Source organism: Myodes glareolus, chromosome 25 (genome assembly GCF_982192425.1).
Source record: "Myodes glareolus chromosome 25, mMyoGla1.1, whole genome shotgun sequence".
NCBI classification, from domain to species: Eukaryota; Metazoa; Chordata; class Mammalia; order Rodentia; family Cricetidae; genus Myodes; species Myodes glareolus.
Window position 1 is genome coordinate 32,613,024 of NC_142050.1, and position 19,560 is coordinate 32,632,583.

At 44.1% G+C, this 19,560-nt stretch overlaps 1 protein-coding gene across 4 annotated transcripts in view; it reads left to right on the forward strand.

The window, feature by feature from the left end:
* Positions 1-19,560, forward strand: part of Cald1 (caldesmon 1) — a 223,669-nt gene that overhangs the window by 21,249 nt on the left and 182,860 nt on the right. Inside the window, exon 1 of one of the 4 annotated variants that reach the window (XM_085683800.2) lies at positions 9,965-10,249. The exons of 1 other annotated variant lie outside the window; for it this stretch is intronic. The gene's annotated coding sequence lies outside the window, so the exon portion shown is untranslated. Of the gene's footprint in view, positions 1-9,964; positions 10,250-19,560 lie in introns of those variants that run through there. 2 more of the 4 variants (XM_085683797.2, XM_085683801.2) reach the window with 2 other exon arrangements.

Sequence of the window (19,560 nt, forward strand, 5' to 3'; positions counted from 1 at the left end):
TTAGAACCCACCTTAGGCACCCAGAGAGTCCTCTCCTAAGATTCTCTGTTAGACCTTAAAGAACTGTTTCTAGCTTTAACTCTACTTCCAGGTCTGAGAGAAGGCGTGCTTCGGCTACCTTTGCTCTGACGCTGGCTTACTTCGCTAACACAACGATCTCTAGCCCTGTCCATTTTTCTGCAAATGCCATGTCTTCATTCTCCCTCACCACTGAAAAACATTCTGTGCGGATGCCTCTGTCTTCCTTAGCCACTCATCTGTGACGGATATCTTGGCTGGTTCTGTTTTCTAGCTATTATGAAGAGTGAAGCAATAAATGCCGATATGTAGGCCTCTCTAGAGTGTGCCGATTGAGAGTCATTAGGATATTCACTCAAGAGTGGCAGGACTATCTGGGTCATATGGTGGCTGTACATTCAGTTGTCTGAAGGAACACCACACCGACCTCCATGCGGCTAGGGCAGTTGACATTCCCACCAGTCGGGAATAAGGGCATCTCTTCCCTTGCCCTCTTTCTAGCCTTTGTTTTAGCTTGTCTGGCTAAAAATTACCCCTCGTGGATGGAGTGGGATCAACTCTCAGAGTTTTAATTTGCATTACTCTCATGGCTAAGGATGTTGAACACTTTTCCCCCAGGTATTTATTGGCCATTTGTATTGCTTCCTTTGTGAACTAGTGATTGGATGATTCAGGGGCTTGGGTGTTCAAATTTCAGAGTTCTTTGTAAGTCTTGGTTACTATTCTCCTGTTTGATATATCGTTGTTCGGCCCCATATTTTAAAACTCAGTTCAACCAGTGCCTCTTGGACTGGAGGAAATAATGGCTTTCTCCTGTCCCCACTCTTCCAGTCTTGTCACATACCCTACACAGGGCAGCAAAATAACTTTCTTCCCTTGAGCTCAAAATCACCCAATGACTTTCCTTCTTACATAGAACAAAACCCAAAGAAGTCCTTTCCAACTGTTCGAAGCTTCAGACAATCTGATCCTCCATGGGCTATCACTCCTCCCTGGTAACCTGGACTTGGTTTTTATTTTAATATGCATCTGCCCTTCTTGGTTGGGAGATCCTTTTACTTTATATAGTCTCATTGCTGACTCCTTTGCTTTCTCTCTCTCTCTCTCTCTCTCTCTCTCTCTCTCTCTCTCTCTCTCTCTCTGTGTGTGTGTGTGTGTCTATGTGTGTGTGTGTGTGTGTGTGTGTGTGTGTGTGAGAGAGAGAGAGAGAGAGAGAGAGAGAGAGAGAGAGATCAGAGTATCTTGTTGTCTTCTGCCGACCTCTGCACTATTATCTTGAGACAGAGTCTCTCACTGAAGCTGAAGTTCAAGTTTTGGCTAGGCTGGCTGACCAGTGAACTCTTAGAATCTCCGCCTCCACCTGTCGGTGATGGGATTACAAGCATACTCAGTCATACCTGGCTTTTATGTGGGTACCTGATTACAAAATCTCATCCTGGTGTTTGCTGAACGAGGAGTCTTACCACTTAGCCATTTCCCTAGCTCTCCACTCTATTTATGTCTCTATTTTGAAAGTTTTTAAGAGAAAGCTTCCATTTATCTCTTGACCTTTAACCCGTCTCATGTTTCTTTTTCTTTATAGTACTTATCACTGAGTGATGTTTTATTGTCATGGATTAGTCAGGGTTTATCTGTTCCTCACCATCAGAGTGTGTTTAGTTCATAACATCTAGAACAGGCCTTGGCATATGATAGAAACTCAATAAATATTTGTCCAGTGAGTAAATCAAAAAATGAACTATTTTGCTATTCTTTTATGGATTTAGTCTCATATTCTTGAATAATGCCCCGATTCTTTATTACATTTTCAAATTCTCAGTAGTAGACTCTCTATTGACTTCTTACTAAACAAGACTTCAGCACGCCTACCCACTGAACTCCTGCGGGCATGTTCTTGCCCGTTATCCTCCAAGGCTCATTACCTCATCATTGTGTTGGTGAAATCAATAATTATAACTCTAAAAACTTCCCTCGTTGTTGAGCTATACCGCCCAATGGTTACTGTTCCTTTCTTATACAAACGTCTGGCTCTTCTGTTGGTTCTGTTCTTGCTGTGCCAATCTGACATGGGTAAGGACATCTGGGGAAAGGAAATGTCAATTGAGAAATTGCCTCCATCAGAACGGCCTTTAGTTACATCTCTGGGGCCATTTTCTTCATAGATGACTGATGTGGGACGGCATAGCCCACTGCAGGCAGTGCCACCTCCAGGTAGGTGGTCCCGGGTTGCCTAAGAAAGCAGCCTGAGCAAAGCATGGGGAGCGAGCCAGTAAGAAGTATTTCTCCATGGCCTCGCTGCACTTCCTGCCTCCAGGTTCCTGCTTGAGCTCCTGCAGCAGGTTTCACTTGATGATGAAGTGCAACCCACCAGCCAAAGAGAACCCTCTCTTGCCCAAGTTGGTTTTGGTCAGGGCTTTAGCACAGCAATGGAAAGTGAACGAGCATACTAATTTCTGAAATTATGGTGATCTCAATTGTTTATTTTCTTTTTCTTTTCTTTCTTTTTTTTGTGTGTGTTATAAGGTTTCCCAGCATTCATCAACTCATCCACCTCCTAGGCTTTTTCTTCAAAGGTCCTCCCAGAGCCCTGGGGTCTGACGGCTGCTTTTGCACTCAGCTGGACAGTGATTGCCTGGAGCTCCCTTCATTGCCTCCCACTCACTCTTTTCCTGTGTTTGCATCCTCTCTTTCTAGACCTATGCCTTACTTCTTGGTTTTTAACTTCTTCTGAAACATTGTCCCCCTCCCGACGGAGCTTATAACCTCAAGAACTAGCTTACTTCAGAAGGAAATACTTTTGTCCCATGCTGTTTTCCATTGCTTTATCTGAATGCCTGAGAGAGCATAACTTCGTAAGAATAGAAGTGCGCTTAGGCAGTGTTTCTCAACCTCTGGGTCGCGACCCCACGGGGGTCCAATATCAGATATTACATTACTATTGATAACAGTAGCAAAATTATTGTGAAGTAGTAATGAAAATAATTTTAAGGTGTGTGTGTGTTGGGGGGGTGTTTCACCACAGCATGAGGGACAGCGTGAAAGGGTCACAGTGTTAGGAAGGTTGAGAACCACTGGCTCAGGGGCTGGCAGGCCAAGAGCATGGTACCTGTAAGCATCTTCTTGCTGCGTCTAACACAGCAGAAGACGTCTTATAGTGAGACAGAGCAGGCGCGTTAGCTCGATGGTCTCTTCTCATAAGAAGCCACTAATACCATCCTAAGGGCCTCACCCTCATGGCTTCACCTAACCTTAGTTATCTCCCAGAGTCCCCACCTTCAAGTTCCCTTAACACAGGAATCGAGAGTTCAATTTCCAACACCAGAACTTTCGGGCAAATATTGAATACCTTGTACCAGCTGTGGGCTTTCCAAATCCAGAAGTGTGTAGCCTTTAGTTTTAGGGAATCATGTTCACTATTTCCTTTCCTCCATATTCTCTCTCTCTCTCTCTCTCTCTCTCTCTCTCTCTCTCTCTCTCTTTCTCTCTCTCTGTGCTAGGTATTGAAATTTTCAATTATTTTTAAGTTTTATTTTATATATATGTATATGTGTGTAGTTGGATGTATGTGGTGGGGGAGAACTGTCTGTATTCTGTCAATCATGTTTTAAATAAACGCTGATTGGCCAGGCAGGAGGTGTAGGCAAGAAAGCCAGACAGGAAGTGGAAATGATGCAAGGAGAGCAGGAGGATTCTGAGGAGGAGGAAGTTGATTCCTCCCACTCCTGCCCAGATCACCGAAGCAGCAGGATGTGAGCTGCCCCACTGAAAAAGGTACTGAGCCACATGGCTAAAATAGATCGGAAAAATGGGTTAATCAAGATATGAGAGTTAGCCAGTGGGTAGCCTGACCTAATGAGCCAATCAGCATTATCACTTACGGAGTCCTGTGTGATTTTCTCTGGGACTAAATAATTGTGGGGACCTGGTGGGAGGACAGAAAAACCCACAAACAAGCAGGTCCGACCTCTTCATGTTACATGTATGTATGTTATTATATATGTCTTATTGCCTGTAGATCCCAGAGGATCCCTGGCACTGGGGTTACAGGTGGCTGTGATGAGCCTCTGCTATAATGCTGGGAACGAACTCAGCAAGTCCTCTTAGCCACTGAGCCATCTCTCCACCCACTTTCTTCTTTATTTTTATCTTTTCTCTCCTTTTTGTCCTCATTTTGCTGTTTTTTTTTCTATTTTTCTGCACGTTTTTTCCCTGAACTTTATTTTTTACTTCTTGAATAGACTTTTCAAAAATTTCCCCCACAATATTTCTTATTTACAAAAGATGATTCTTATGTCTTGAAAATAACTCCTGGTTTTATTTTTAAAGCATATTCTCATTGTTAATGGACACATAATAGTTGTATATATTTACTGGGTTCAGAATAACATTTCAACACACACGTCCATAATGTGTGATGACCAGATAATGGCAGCTGGCATGCAGGCCGCATCGGACACTGATCACAGCTGTGGTGGGAATGTTTGAACTGTTGACTATTGACTATTTTGAAATAGTCAGTTCATGTTGTCAACCATGGTCATCTCATTTTGCTAGTCATGATCTATATATAGGCTCTATAACTGAATGTGAGAGTTGAAAAAAAAAAGAGGGAAAACTCGGAATATACTGTAAAAACACTGTAATTCATAATACAGAAGTCTCAGGTCTGAGTGGAGGTGTTTTTGTGAAACGTCGGTGCCGTGACCCGCTGAGCCATCTCCAGCCGAATTTCCCTCTGATGGTTTTATGTTTTCTGCACATTGCCCTCCCTTCACATGACACCCATATTTACGTGTGAGGTTTTAAGCCATTGAATTGGAAGTTTCTGCACCCACCTCACTAAAGGTCCCCAACAATGAGTCTGAAATGTCAGCTCCTGAAATGTCTGTCTCCCCACAGACATTTGTCTGTCTGCCCCTTTACAGGCCTGTTTCCCTGGATCTTCTGGATGATTGTCCCCTGCAGGAAGACGGTGGGGGGCAGGGTGTGGGATGTCTCAAGGGTCCTGGGGGTTGTTTCTTACTTGAGCGTTTGTTCCCCTGTGCAAAGCCTCGTCTGCCACCTCCGACTCTGTCGCTTCTCTTCAGAGAGTAAGCAAAATCAACTTCCTGTTTCCTGGCTGTTTCTGAGAGGAAGTTCACCTGGTTGGCCTGGGGAGAGGAGGCCATTTGGGTTTTACACCGACACTTTGAACCAAACATCTTTTCTGCCCCACTCCACACTTTGAAAGAGTTCTAGACTTCAAAATCCTGGTTCTGAAGCTAGAATTGGCGCCTTTTCGTTAGCCTCCCAATCCATGGGGCCAGATTTCGGTTTCTCAGCTGCTAAGTCAATTACCAACCATCTGTCCACTTTCCATATTCCAAACTTTGGCTGGAAGCTGGACCTCGGATGGCTCCTCGCCAGGGCCCTTTGCCTTGTAGGATTTGCTTCTGATCTTTAGGTCTTCGCTAGCCTGTGGTCAGGCTGAGAGAAGGCAGGGAAATAAACATGTGCTGTGTCCTCCAGCATATTGAGATTTTCTCTGTGTATTGTTCATTATGCTTCGTATCCTATTAAAAACATACTTCTATTATGATTTTTGTGTATGACCTTGGGTTTGCTGGTGGGCTCTCCACTTTGTAATGTTCATTTGTTTGTCTGTTTCTATGCCGGTAGCACTTACTTTTTAATTCAATCTGCTCTGTGACAATCACATTACCTATTTTGAGATCTCTCTTTTTTTTTCAGATTTGCTATCATTTTGTTATGTCTTACAAACTCTATTGTCTGGGAATTTAACTGGCAAACTTAACGTGTAGATTACTTTTCTATCATTACAACATCGAGGTTTGTCATTTGTAAAAATACTATGTATTACCATTTGTTGTTTTTGTTTGTTTACTGGTTCTGTCTTGAGTTTGAGACATCGTCTTACTATGTAGCCTTATCTGGCCAGAACTCGCTGTATAGATCAGGCTGGCCTTGAACTCACAAAGGTCCCTGCCTCTGCCTGCCTCTGCCTGCCTCTGCCTCCCTCGAGTGCTGGAACTAGAATGCCAACTTTATTGGGGTGTTTGATGACCTTAAATTAGGTTTGGGAACTTTTAATGCGTTTAACTACATTAGTTCTGGATAATGTACACTTTTTGTTGTCGTTAAAAACAGCATATTTCCCCATTTTAAAGTTAGAGATGGCTGGATTCTCTAGATTCTTGTGCCCTGAATTTTGCTAAGTTCTTTTTTCTCAGCTGCAGTAAGTTTGAAGGTCTTGTGGTGGCTAATCTTGGTTGCCAGTTTAAAATACCTGGGAAAAGGGAATCTCAGTTGAAGAATTGCCTTCATCAGATTGACCTGAACGCAAGTCGTGGGCATTTTCTTGGTTGTTGATTGATGCTTCTTGGTTGTCCCACTGTGGGTGGTACCATTCCTAGGCAAGCCTGGGCTGTATAAGCAGGGTAGCTAAGCAAACAGATAAGCAGCATTCCTCCTTCATCTCCACTTCATTTCCTGTCTCCAGGTGCCTGCCCCTTCCCGCCCTGGCTTCCTTGTATGGTGGCCTGTAAACTCTAAATAATCCTTCTCCTCCCCATGTTGGTCTTATTCTATGTTTTACCAAGGCAACAGAACACAAACCAGAATAATCTCTTCCATTTCCTACACATTTAATGCTATCATAGCAAATAGAGACATTCCTTTTCTTTTTCTACCCCAATGGTTCAGCTTTTTCTTTCCTAAAAGGAGCTATGGTGATTCTTATATTTTTAGTAGTTGAATTAGAATCATTTTTAACATGTCCTTGGGAAACATAATGTGCTTTATAGAGTATTGACAAGTCTTTCAATGTCTTTTTAAAGATGTTAGTTTTCTAAGAATTTCTCTACAAATAATTATTCATTTTACCAAAACTATCCTTTATCTTATGAGAGGATTTATTTTCTTTTTTAAACATTTAAACTGCTAATGTATATTATACTAATAGATATTCAGAATTTGGACCATCTTTACACTCATCCTTTTTTTATACTGTTGAATAAAATTGGCTAATTTTAAACTTTACTTTCATAAGTACAGTTAGTACAAATTCTTTCACTCTGCCCTTTTGTGAGTATGTACACATGTATACTTTGTGTGTATACTTTGTGATCCAATTTTGACACCAGGATTCTAATTTTATAGGTTGATAATCTTGGGAATCTGGAAAGATTTCATTTGCCTAAAGGAAGGTGGGAGGGGGTATTTAGCCTTCTTTAAAAAATCCTTTTGTCTGTTCAATAAAGTAGATATCTTAAAAGTTGGAATGATATTTTTCACGAAATAAAGGAAGTGGGTCCCTGCTTCGAATGTAAAACATGGCCTGTTTCTACTTTTCAAAGTCAAACCACAAGCAAAATAGAGTTTCTAGCTACTGATCAATATGACAGCAAGGTCTAGGAACCAAAGGGAAAGAAAAATAAGAGGAGTCATGGAAATGCTTCTAAAGGTCTCTGTATACCCATAATGCCTGACTACGTCCTGTGATCGACTAGCTGTCTTTATCTGGAGTGATCCTGGTGGAAGAAAGTCCACAGGAATTTCCTACATAAACCCTATATTTATATATTTTCATTATTTTTAGTGCTGTGTACAAGTGACCTTTGGAAAAAGAAAATACCATGAAAGTGAGATTCCCATGACAGCGATTGGGCAATATGCAAGCATTTGTTTGCTTTTTTTTTCCTTCATTCCTTTTAAACATTTCTGCTTTTTTTTTTTCAGAGACAGAGAAAGATTTTTTTCTATTGCATGTATTTACATGACACAGGTTGGACGATTCTTCCAATCCGCAGTTCTTCCTCAGGAGCTCTACCTAGAATGAACTCCGTGGCTCTCCACACGCTGTGCTCCATCTATGAAATACCTAGGACTTATCTAGGGAAGCATACTTCTTTCCCCCTAAAAGCATAGCCCAAAATATTCAGCGACTTATCTTCTACGAACCACGTAAAATGTGCATCCCTTCCGGGTTTCCTGTTGATAATATTTTCCCCGTTTGCAGCACAATGTCTCTTTCCTCTGGAAAGCTGGTACTTAACAAAACAAAACCAAAGCCAAAACCAAAAAACTCTTCAGCTACAAAATTTTGCCCTGATGCTCATCACCCAAGGTGCATTCCTGGCATAAGTTGGCGGGGGTATTGTTGGGGGGATATGTTGTCTGTACCGCCAATGGAAAACAGCACTTTCGTCCATTCCCGCTATGACCAGCCTTAATACCATGCATCCAGGAAAATCTCTGGGCAGAGGACATATCAATGTGACTGAGATGTTTGGAGACCCTGATGTCTGTCTGCTATTGTCTTCAAGTTCAGCCTTTTACCTGACTAAGAAATAGTCTGTCTTTTCATCTGTCCATCCCAATACAGCATTCCTCTAGCTGCAAAACTGGCTATGTTCCAGAAGGGAAAAAAAAAGTATCTTTTCAAATCATTTTCCTGAAATCAGAAAAGAGCAGTGTTGTAGTTGGTTGTGTTCACTGACGCCTGATTGAGCCACAGTGACCTTGAAATGCAACGTTGGCAGCAGGAGTCCCACCAACCAGTCTTCTTTTGAGTCTGGGAAACTACATTCTGAGTTCTGATCGGGAAAGCTTGAAGCCCACGTCTCCCTGGACCGTCCTTGCCGTGGCTTTTTGGGAACGGGATAGTAGAAGAAAGAGAGAAAAGCAGAGGGAGTAGCCTGGGAAGTTCATGTAGATACTTCCGGGAGACGGGCAGAAGAAGAAACGCCCCCGTGTGGACCAGCTGCTTCCCAAGTGTTCTCAATGAAGCACAAAGGGCAGGGGCTCTTTCCTAAGTAGAAATAGCTTCTACATCAGGTCTTCATGAACAGAGAAGGCTTTTCAGTAGGAGGACGGTGTGTGTCAATTAAGCTTCTGGATTTGTAATTAGCCAGGGAAAATATTTAAAGCTTCTAGGTCCCATGATGAGACAGTGTCTAAACACACACCAATAATGAAACATGGATTTTGTGCTTTGTGCTTAGCCCCAGGCCTGACAAACAGTTAAGTATTCCAACTTTTTAAAAAAACTAAGCACTGACTGACTGACTGAATTCCAAAAACTACAAGACCACAATTGGATGCATGTGTGGGCCAGTGACCTGCATGGCAGCTCAGCAGCTTTGAAGACTGACTCTCCCCGAGCACACGGGCTTTCCAGAACTCACGAGCACCTCTGCATCACCTGTGAGGGCCTAGGTGCCTGGCTACGCCTGCCCCAAAGCAGGTGTTGGTCTCGCCATGCACGTTCATTGCTAGTACAATCTCCCCACTGCCAAGACTGAGGAATGAAGGGAAGTTGGGTGTTAATGGGGAAAACCAGAAGAGCTGTGTAAACCCCGCAATCCCATCTGGCCACGCTGCTCACCCTGCCTTGATGCTGGCCAACATTATCTACTCAAGTGACTGATACATTTTATTTATATTTTTTTTTGTCAGTGGTTTTCATAACACAGGCATTTTCTTGGCTAGAACTTAGCTTGGACAGCAGACCTGAGTCTTATTCGCCTCAGGTTTTTAACTCGCAGAATGATTTAAATTTATTTTTGCAACGCAGCTCCTTTGAAAAGAAGTCTGCAATTAAGGCTTCCTCAACTGAGCCATCTCCCCCACCCCACCCCCGACCTCGTCCCCATAAGTACAACTAACTGTCCACTTCTTGTTTTGTGAGCTATACTTTCTTCTTAAAGCTCTATTTGTGTTCTACAAGACAGCCTCTTTCTCCAAGATTAACGTTTCTTATGATTGTTCCTGACAATGGATTCACTTCCAGGAGGCCCTGCTTAGGATAACCAAAAAAGGGCATGGAGCAGGCTGGTTTTGGCAGCCTGCTCAGAGTTTCAAGCTTTTTAGGACTTGGTTTTTCTGATGAGTGATGTCCCGAGCATGCCTAGGGAATGACAGGCATCTGCACGGGCAGACAGCATCACCTTGGCTGGGGTGTCGTCATTGGCTGCCTATTAGAAAACTACAGGACAATGCATACCACCGCCTGCTGACTGTAAACATAGGGGATGTGTGTTCACTTAGCATGGACTTCTGGGAGGGGCCAAGGAAGGGCGGTCTGCCGTTTTATTGAATAGAGCAGTGTGCTTTAGGCGGCCGGCCTGCCTGCTTGCTCTCTTGTGTTGCTTAAAGGGACCTCAGCTTCCTTTCCCGACGGCGCGAGCGACGCGACGGTCCTCCTCCTGGGAAAGAAGCTGCTGCCTGAGAGGTAGGACACAGGGTCTTTCTTTTTCCGCCTTCAGGGAAGCGGGAGTCGCTCCACAGGTTTCAGGAAACATTCCAGGCTGAGGCTGCTGGATATGCAAAATCTTTCGAGGCAGGCAAAGGACCCTGCAAATTCCCAAAGCCAGTCTGGAACTCCCTGACCTGCGGATGTTCCCAGAAGGTCAATGTGATGAAACTTCAAGTTTTGTTTCTAGAAACGGGGCAAGAGGAAAGACTGCACAGTGGCGTGTTCAGGGAGCATGGGCTGCTTTGCCTAGGATGCAATTCTGTTTTCAAGAGGGACCTGAATTGTATACCTGGTCTTCTCAGTGCCAGCCAGTCCGCTCTGCAGCTCTGTACCTCAGGCGGTTTCCTCTCCATCTTCTGCTCGCAGACATTTAAATAGGTTTCAGGTTTCGCTTAAAATCTAACAGCAACAATGTTTTAGATCGTTAAGATAAAGAGTGATTATTTTTTTCTAGCTAAACATATTTCTGTTACTCTGCTACCAGGACTTTAGCATTGGACTCTCGGAGATGTAAAGAAATAAGAGTTCTACCACGGGCACCAACTGGCTCACTGTCACTTTTCTGCCCAGGCAGAAGATGCCTAACTAGTCTGTTTTCTATAAAACCGAGCAGCAAGGGAATGTACGCCTGAGTGGGTGTTTGTGTAGAAACCATGGTCAACTTCCTTCCGAAATATTTCTTGAGAAATCTTTATTTCTGTTGGAAAGAATGCCTAGAGGGTCAAAAGAGATATAAGTGGGAGAGAATGTTCCAGAAAGGAAGAAGAGGGGCTTTTATTTCCAGACAGACGTATTTGGGCATCCCAAACAGTAGTGCAAGTTGGTATTAGTCGGTAACTCCTTTTAGAAAGAGCTGGTTGTAAAGGGCGGGGGAGTTTCGGTGCTCTGGCAATACATGGTAAAAAAAAAAAAAAAAAAAAAAAAAAAAAGGGCAGAGGAGAACAAAGTGCTTGGTATTCACAGAGCCCTTCTGGTAATAAGGCTGCGCGTGTGGAATTGAAAACGGAAACAGTGCAGCCCCTTAGAGTTAGGCAGAACCAGACGTGCGTGGCTAGAACTTACTGACGACAAGGGGCCCTGCAAAAGGAAGAAGTCTGATCACTTAAAAAATAGCATCCATATTAAGGACTAGAGCCCCAGACGACTGCTAAGCCATAGGCTAGGACGGTTTGGGCTCGAGACTCACCGAGCAGCGCTTGTGTTTGCACGTCTTGGGGTGATTTCTTCAGAAGTGATATGTGAGAATGGAGTGCCCCGTGCCTTTCTTTCCCTGGGACAGCTCTGGTAAGAGTGAGAACCGGTACAAGCCAACTCTATTTGACTATTGTCTTTCCCTGGGGGACATCAAGTTCCAAACTTTTCACAGGGTTTTTAATGTCAATCAAATCATGAAGAGCAATTTCTTTTTCCCATGTGTTCTCTAAACCATGTAGGGAATGCAGCTTGGAAGAAAATCTATAATCTTGGATTTGGGAATGAATTCCATTTTGAAACCAGTAGCCCCCTCCCCCCGGAACCCCCCAAAGTGTAGTTTCTCTATGGCCGGTTTTCCCATCCCCCTCGTGTGCTCCCCACACCCCATCACTACAAAAACACGTTTTCTAAAATCACACTGTATGTGTTCTCTCCACACAGAGAGAGGGATTTTAGTTCATGGAGAACTTTAGGCAGCTCCTGGTGCTATTTCCTTCCTGTGGAGAATGAGCTGGGATACATTTCCCCAAATAGGGAGGTAAATAAAGCTCAACGAAGCCACAGACTGGCAATTTCGATTCTATTAAAATCATTTAATGAAAAACATAAAGGCAAAGTTCTGGGTAAAAAAAAAAAATTCCCAGAAAAGAATAGATCTTAGGGCATATGAAGAATGTACTTGACTGGTTTACAAGTGAAGTGTGGGGTTGTTTCCATTTCTGAAAGTCAATAGAATGTGGAGTTAAAACATTCAAATCAAAAGATTGCCCTAGGCTTGCAAATTTTGGATCAGGCTCCTGTTTCAGATTCAAGGGTTTAAAAGAGATGTGTGAATGTATTTCACAATGGGGCTAGTTCCAGTTTTCACTGGTCTCTGTGACTGGTCCCAGTCCTTTCCTGTTCTCTATAGGTAGAATAGTTTGGTTTGGAGGTGTATCATTGAAAGTTCCAGAATCTACCTTGGGTAGTCTCTGTTCTATAGGTCTTTTCTTAAAAATATATACAGTTGTGGCCATCTGTCTTTCATGATAGCATGGCTACCAGTTAGTCATTCTTCAGTGAGACAAGAAGTGACTTAGAGATAGATGGACATGAGAAGGGTCCACCAGCGCCCCGCCTGCCCGGTTGTCTGTCACGTGGCTTGGCAATGTGGTGGGCTGAGGCCATGGTTGGGAGGTGGGGGTGGGGAAAGTGCTGACCAAGTGGAATACAAATAGCATAGCATGGTAGGACTGGGGAGGAGGTTAGGGAGATCCTGCCAACAGGGGTTTCAAGCATTAAGAAGGCGTTCTCTGGGTAAATCTCAGAATGCCCAAAAATAGCTCCCAGAGCTTCTTAACGGAAAGTCCTTCATCTGTTAAGCCAATCTAGACACACACAGGCTCCGAGGAGCTGGCTAATTTAAAGAGATACTCTCAACTCAGGCTTAACTCAAGAGCTACAAGATCAGGGCACACTTCTGGTCTTGCTTCCTTTCCTTCAGTAATCCTGACCTTTAAGGAAGGAAATCAACTCTTTGGCTTCACCTGGCATGGCCATCAGCATAGCTCTCGTCCATTCCGTAGGGGTTAAGATGTCCAGATGAGATGAGAGATTTTGTCTTCTTTCCCTGGAGGACCACGGAGGCTAAGTTTGAATCTTCAGGGTATCATGTTAGCTCTGGGTGGCAGTCACCATTTCCGATCTTAGTTCCCTGACGATCTTTCCTCCTTCCTCCTAGCTGAGAAAGCCCGTGTGGTGCTTTGTAGAGCCCTGATTCTAGAGCTTTAAGAAACGGGTCCTTCCCAACGTTATCTGAAATTTGGCTTTAAGGATCAGAGACCCGGAGCAGAGGGATAGACAATAGAAGGCAGAACAAGGTAGACTGTCTGTGGCACACAGCGCTATCCAGGAATTAAGAAATGCGAGGAGCCAGGTGAACAGACCAGTGACAAAGTGCTGACAACAGACAGGCCTTAGTAAATGAGGTGGCTTCTCTGCCTCCGGCCAAAAGGGATGGAATTAATCCCAGTTTGTCATGCCTGGGCCTTGTAGGCAGGATGAGGTAACCAGCAGCACCTGGCTGGGGTTCCTGCCCTTATTGATACCAGATTTCTCTAGGAGCTATGCCTCTCACCTATGTTGGCTTCACTGTTTAGTGTGCCCCACTTTAACTAAAGCCTGGTGCTACCCTCTCACCCTTACCCCTTAGATGCCCAGCTTACCAGCTCCCCCTTCTCCTAGTTAGACTTGAATGTTTCTGCATTTCCAGACTTGGAAGTCAACAGGAGCTTAGCTGTGGAATGGGACCCAGGCAAGTGTCAAACACAGAGAGTCCTGGATAGGGCACAGCCCGTTCTCTTCAAGCCAGGAGAGAAAAATTGAGATATCTTCAGAGAGTGTCTCTTGCTAGCTAATCTAGTCTGCTTAGAAACCAACTTATAAACCTCTTGCTTCAGCTTCTCAAATGAGTGCTGGGTTGGAGATGTGTCCTCCATACCCAGCTCAGGGGTGCTGGGGTTGGAAATTTGAGCCTCCATACCCAGCTCAGGGATGTCTTTCTTGTTTCTAAGGTCTGGTGGGAGGAAGTGGGTGTGAATATGCAGCTATGTAGACGTGTGTCTCGTCCAGCCTCCATTCCAAAGCAAAGGAGAGCCCGATTCAGGGAAGAAGTGGTTTCCGACAGGAAGTCTGTCAGGGTTAAAGAAATTTAGAAGTAGCTCCTTGCAAGTGTATCCCAAGAATGCACCAAGAAATCAGGAAAAGTATTGCTAAGGAGGAGTGAGGAGCGGTTGGACTTTAAAAAAATGTTTTAAGCAAATTGGGTGTTCTTTACAAGTGCTCACCTTCATGTGTGTTTTTGTTATGTATATATATGTACACATATATTTACATACATATGCATATATGTGTATGTATATACTAAGTGCACAAACACAGCAATGACGATAGCTTGTTGACTGTTTGCTTCCTGTCTCCTGAGGCTTTGGCATTGTGTCGTGAATATGCGGATGAAAGCACTTGACCACCAGGAAACCATTTCGCTCAGACAGGAACATATTAAGTAGGAGTACATAATTAGTTCCTTTTAAGCCCACACGAGACATTCCCTCTCCTGTCCCCTAAGACATTTTACTGGGGAGCTAGATAGACCTCACCTATGGGTCAAAGACTGGCAGGACCAAGGTTAAGCAGCAATAGGGTCAAGTGTCAGTTGTATCAGAGCTGGAACCAAGAGTGCCAATCCCAGCCAGAATGGATAAAGAATTCAAAATAATCTATGTCATGACCTACAGCTGGGAGAGTAAAGAAGAAATAGGAACAGCCAGAAGCCACACAGATTTTTCCAAACCAGGATCTCACTCAGTAAGGCAGGACCCTGAGAGGTACAACCGTCTCAGAATCAAGGACCAGTGGGTCCTTCTGTCACTAAGCTTCAGTAGCTCCAGCAAAGGGGTGGGGCTATAAAATACAGATGGAATAATAAAGGGGTGGGAGATCCAGAAGCCAAACAGGGTGCAGTCCACAGGGGATGGGGCTAAGATCCACATAGGTCAGGGAAGCCGGCAGGGAACTGTGGCTCTCAACGCTGTGTTCGCATCGTGTAAACCCAGTTACTCGGGACAGCTGTCCCACCACCTGGAGAATTCCTTGTGTGCTTTAGGCAATTCCTTGTGTGCTCCAGGCAATTCCTTGTGTGCTTTAGGCAATTCCTTGTGTGCCTCAGGTCAGGTCCCTTAGCAGAGCAGATGGTCAAAGGCTCTGCCGCATCGCGGTGTGTTACTCAGTGGGTCTGGCAGTCGGCTTACCCCCATCTGGGATCATCCTTGGGTAAAGAAAAGCTCAGGAGGGCTAATTTCAGTTGAAGAGAAAGCTGGATGCAGAGGCAAATACCTGGATTAACCAACAGCTCCTAATCGCTATCACTTGAATTTTTTTTTCTGTGAATGAGGAGTTTGTGGCTGGGCAAACACCCAGTGCCAGGGTCATATAGTTCTTAGTGACCATCTTCACATGGCATGGTAAGCCAGTCTTAAGAGAGGCTGACGTGAAGTCGACCCCACAAGTAACTGAAAAACAAGACACTATCCTTCTTTAGAAAATGTCTAGATAAAATTCCCAGAAGACTGGTTGGCAGAAAGCTTTGTATCTTTGTATAAACCATGGGTATGATACGGCTTCTTCCCTAAATGAAGGCAATCTGTCAAAGTCAGTAAATCAAAAACTGAGCAGTTTTAATCAGGAAAAACTGAGGGTCTGGGGAGATGACTCAGTGGCTATGAGTGCTTGCTGTATGAGCATGAGAACCTTGAGTTTAAATCCTCAGCCTGGGCAGGAACTGCATCCCAGCACTGCGGAAGGCGGAGACGGGAATCTCTGGGACTTGCTGACCGCCATTCTAGCTACAGATTTTAGTGACACACCTTTTCTCAAAAAAATAAAGCAGAGAATAAGAGAGACCACTTGACACGCTCCTTTGTTCTTCACAGGGGCATGCATGAGCATGTGTGTGTGCACACCCCACCTGCAGCACACACACACACACATACATACACACACACACACACCTGCACATGTACTACCACATATACAACACAAAACCTCGTTTATCTGCGTGTAAGTCACAGTTTTTTTATAAACCAAGTGCACTAAGTTAGTGTAGTGTTTTTTACTATTTATTTATTTATTTATTTGAGACAGGGTTTCTCTATAGCTTTGCAGCCCACCCTGGAACTAGCACTTGTAGACCAGGCTGGCCTCACACTCACAGAGATCCGCCTGCCTCTGCCTCCTGGGTGCTGGGATTAAAGGTGTGCGCCACCACGGCCTGGCAAGCTAGTGTTGTCTTAATCAACGGAATTCTGTGGTCTAGGTGATACTCATTCACTAAACACCCTCATGATGTCTCTCAAGCAGGGAAATGGATGCTCTATGTGCTCCCAGCCCTGACCCCACTGGCAGCACCGTGCTCTATTCTGGACCCCTCTTCAAATCAGCACTAACAAGAGTACAGTCAGAAATGAGCCCCCAAAGAGCAGATCAGGAAAGCCAAACAAGGACCAGCTAGGAACTCTGGAGATGGGTGTGCACAGGGAAATGGCTGTGCATACAAGAATGCATTCTAGGATCTGGGGAGTCTCTGTACAGGGGCAGGAGGAAGCACCTGCCTCAAGGGAGTATAAATTTCATGGGCTTTTTAAGCTGCCAGTACTTTGAGATATTACTTAACCCAGGGAGTGCATATTGGGTCTACCCAGTTGTTAAGGTTTCCTACGCTGTATCCAAATTCACAGAGGTAAAAAATGCTACCGCTGATAAAGATCACAGAAAGAGCCTTGGCTTCTGAAGAACCATGCTTGACACATCATTAGTAAGATCTATAGGTTCCCAACTCTGGACCTGATCCCTGGAAGGCCTCAAGTTGTTGCATATATATATATATATATATATATATATATATATATATATATATATATATATATACACACACACACACACACACACACACACACACACACACACAGTGATTTTTGATATACTGAGTAAATAATGTATCTCTCCCTGACACATTTTTCTAATTATAGACCTACATTATGATGATGAGATGCTAAATTAGTAATGCGTAATTGAAGTCATAGTCACTTCTGGCGTTTGTATTTCCCCAGTCACGGGACCTTTGATGTGGACTTCTGTTGTGCATAGGAAAGATCAGAAACTTTGGGGTCTTAAGAAGAAAAAAACTTTTCTTAAGCATAAAGGAACTGGGCTGGTGGATGTCGTTTTTTGATCGAGCCACCTGCCTGGAATGCAGAAGGCCTGGAGTTTGATCCCTAGCACAGAAAAATAAGCAAATAAATGTCAGTAATCCACTTTTCAATTTCTAGATAAGAGACAAAATCTAGTGATACACATTAAGTAAAATATTATATATTTTACTTATATATATGTATTATATATAATATATATTAATATATTAAATATATTTATATATATCAAATATATACTAATATATATTAAATATATAATAAATATAAAATATTATATATTTACACACGCACACACACACACACACACACACACACACACACACATATATATATATATATATATATATGGTGCCTTTGAGTAATGTTTACCTGTTCTGTTAGCTGACAAGCACACAGAGCAGGCAACAGTGCCCTATTAGCTTATTAGATGTTCAGTTGCCTGGCATATAGCAGAATCCCAATAAATATATGCTGAATGGAAGAACAGCCCAAACAAGCTGCCCAAGGCCATGTCCTTTGTCAGTGGCCGAGATGATTCTGGAACACACAGCTTGAAAGTTCCGGGCAGTTCCAGATAAAAGAGGTTGCTCCACTGTAGCGATTCACAGATTCAGTCTGCCTGTATCGGTGGTTTTTAGGCAGTCGCACAACCAGAATCAGCCTCAGAGCCTTTTGACAAAGACGCATCTCTGGGCCTCAGCCCTGGAGGTTCCAATTCAGTAGGTCTCGCTGGAGTGGGGTCCAGGCATCTGCAGTTTGTAAAAGCTCCTTCCAGGCTCTGATGAAACATCTTGCCTCAGAAATGATTCTGGTCACTGGTGTTTACAGTAATTGATGGCACACGATGGAGTTCCTGATTCCTCAGAAACTTATTTTTGTTTAGACGACGTCCCCCCTAAAAGCTACAGCTGTGTATCCCAAATAATCCATTTTGCCAAGCCTCTTTGGACGCGCTGACGTATTTATCTGAAACGCCCCTGTCTCCTCCTATCCTTTCTTGTCTAAATGCAGAACTATCAGTCCCATAAGGTCGAGCTTGCTGATGAGATTTCCAGGGCTTGCCTTTGTAAAGTGCTGGAAATGTGGCACAAATAAGATTTCCTATGGTGTTTCCATGTCTTATTCCAGCCATTGTTACTCTGTGGAATTTAGGCTTTGGGAGCGGGGTGGGGGGTGATTCCAAGAATTTTTTCTTTATAAGTATTTATGTCTTTGAACAACTTTAAGGATGTTACGTCAGCTAGTTCTCTTAGCGTGTGCCCCCCCCCATCTCCCTCTCTCTATCTCCATCTCTCTCCTTTCCTTGTTGTGGTAGGATAATGAATCCCGAATGAAACTCATCCTGCCCCCCATGTCCCCAGCCCCCCTAAAGCCGGGACAGGACCAGCACAACTCCTGGTAGATGCTCTACCAGAAGGCCCTGCAGAAGCAGTTGGGCAACAAGGGTCAAGTTTGCTTTTGCAGGGCAGAAAGTTCATCCCAAGGGGCTTCTGGTACTCTGTAGCCTGGAGTGTTGTATCGCTCATAAGAACGTGCCCCATTCAGAACACCGAACACACATTCTACATTCATTAAATATTTTGCAGCTTAATGTCTCCTGGGATTGGCCTGGTCTGGTCCGAGTGTCAGGACTGGACCTGTGAGATGGTATAGCAGGCAAAGGTGCTCGTCTCCAAGCCTGACAACCTGAGTTCAAGTCCCGGAACCCACATAGAGGAGCAAACCAGCTCCTGTAAGCTGTCCTCTGACCTCCACGCATGTGCCATGGCACGTGCCCCTTGCCCACACAAATAAATAAAAATGGAATTGAAAAGACAGAGAGAAGGCTAGGATTTGGTCCTATTTTTGCACAGCTGCTATTTGCTTTACAAGAGCAGGTGCTTCCAGGCCGTGCATGGGTGCAGAACTCGTAGAAGAGAACCTAAAAAGGAATCGGCTCCCACAGTTGTACGCCACCATCCCATCTTTCCGTCACTGTTCTCTGTCCTCGTGTGCCCTAAATTCGGAGTAGCTCCTCGAGTCTGAAGGTTAAATGTAGCATAAATAATAAAAACCCAGAGACAGACACAGGGGTTAAAGCTGAAGATCAGAGAAGCAGAGCCGTAAGAGAGACCTTTTACCTCTACCAATGCTCAGACTGATAGTGCAATCCTCAGACTGCCTAGACTGCACGGTGTCTCCACCAAACCTCAGACCCCACACTCCACTGAGTTCCTGTCTCTTCCCCTTTATATTCCTCTCTCTATCCAGCCATATAGTTCCTGTTTCCACCTCCTTAGTGCTGGGATTAAAGGCCTGTGACTCCCAAACACTGGGATTAAAGGTGTAAACCACCACCACCCGGAT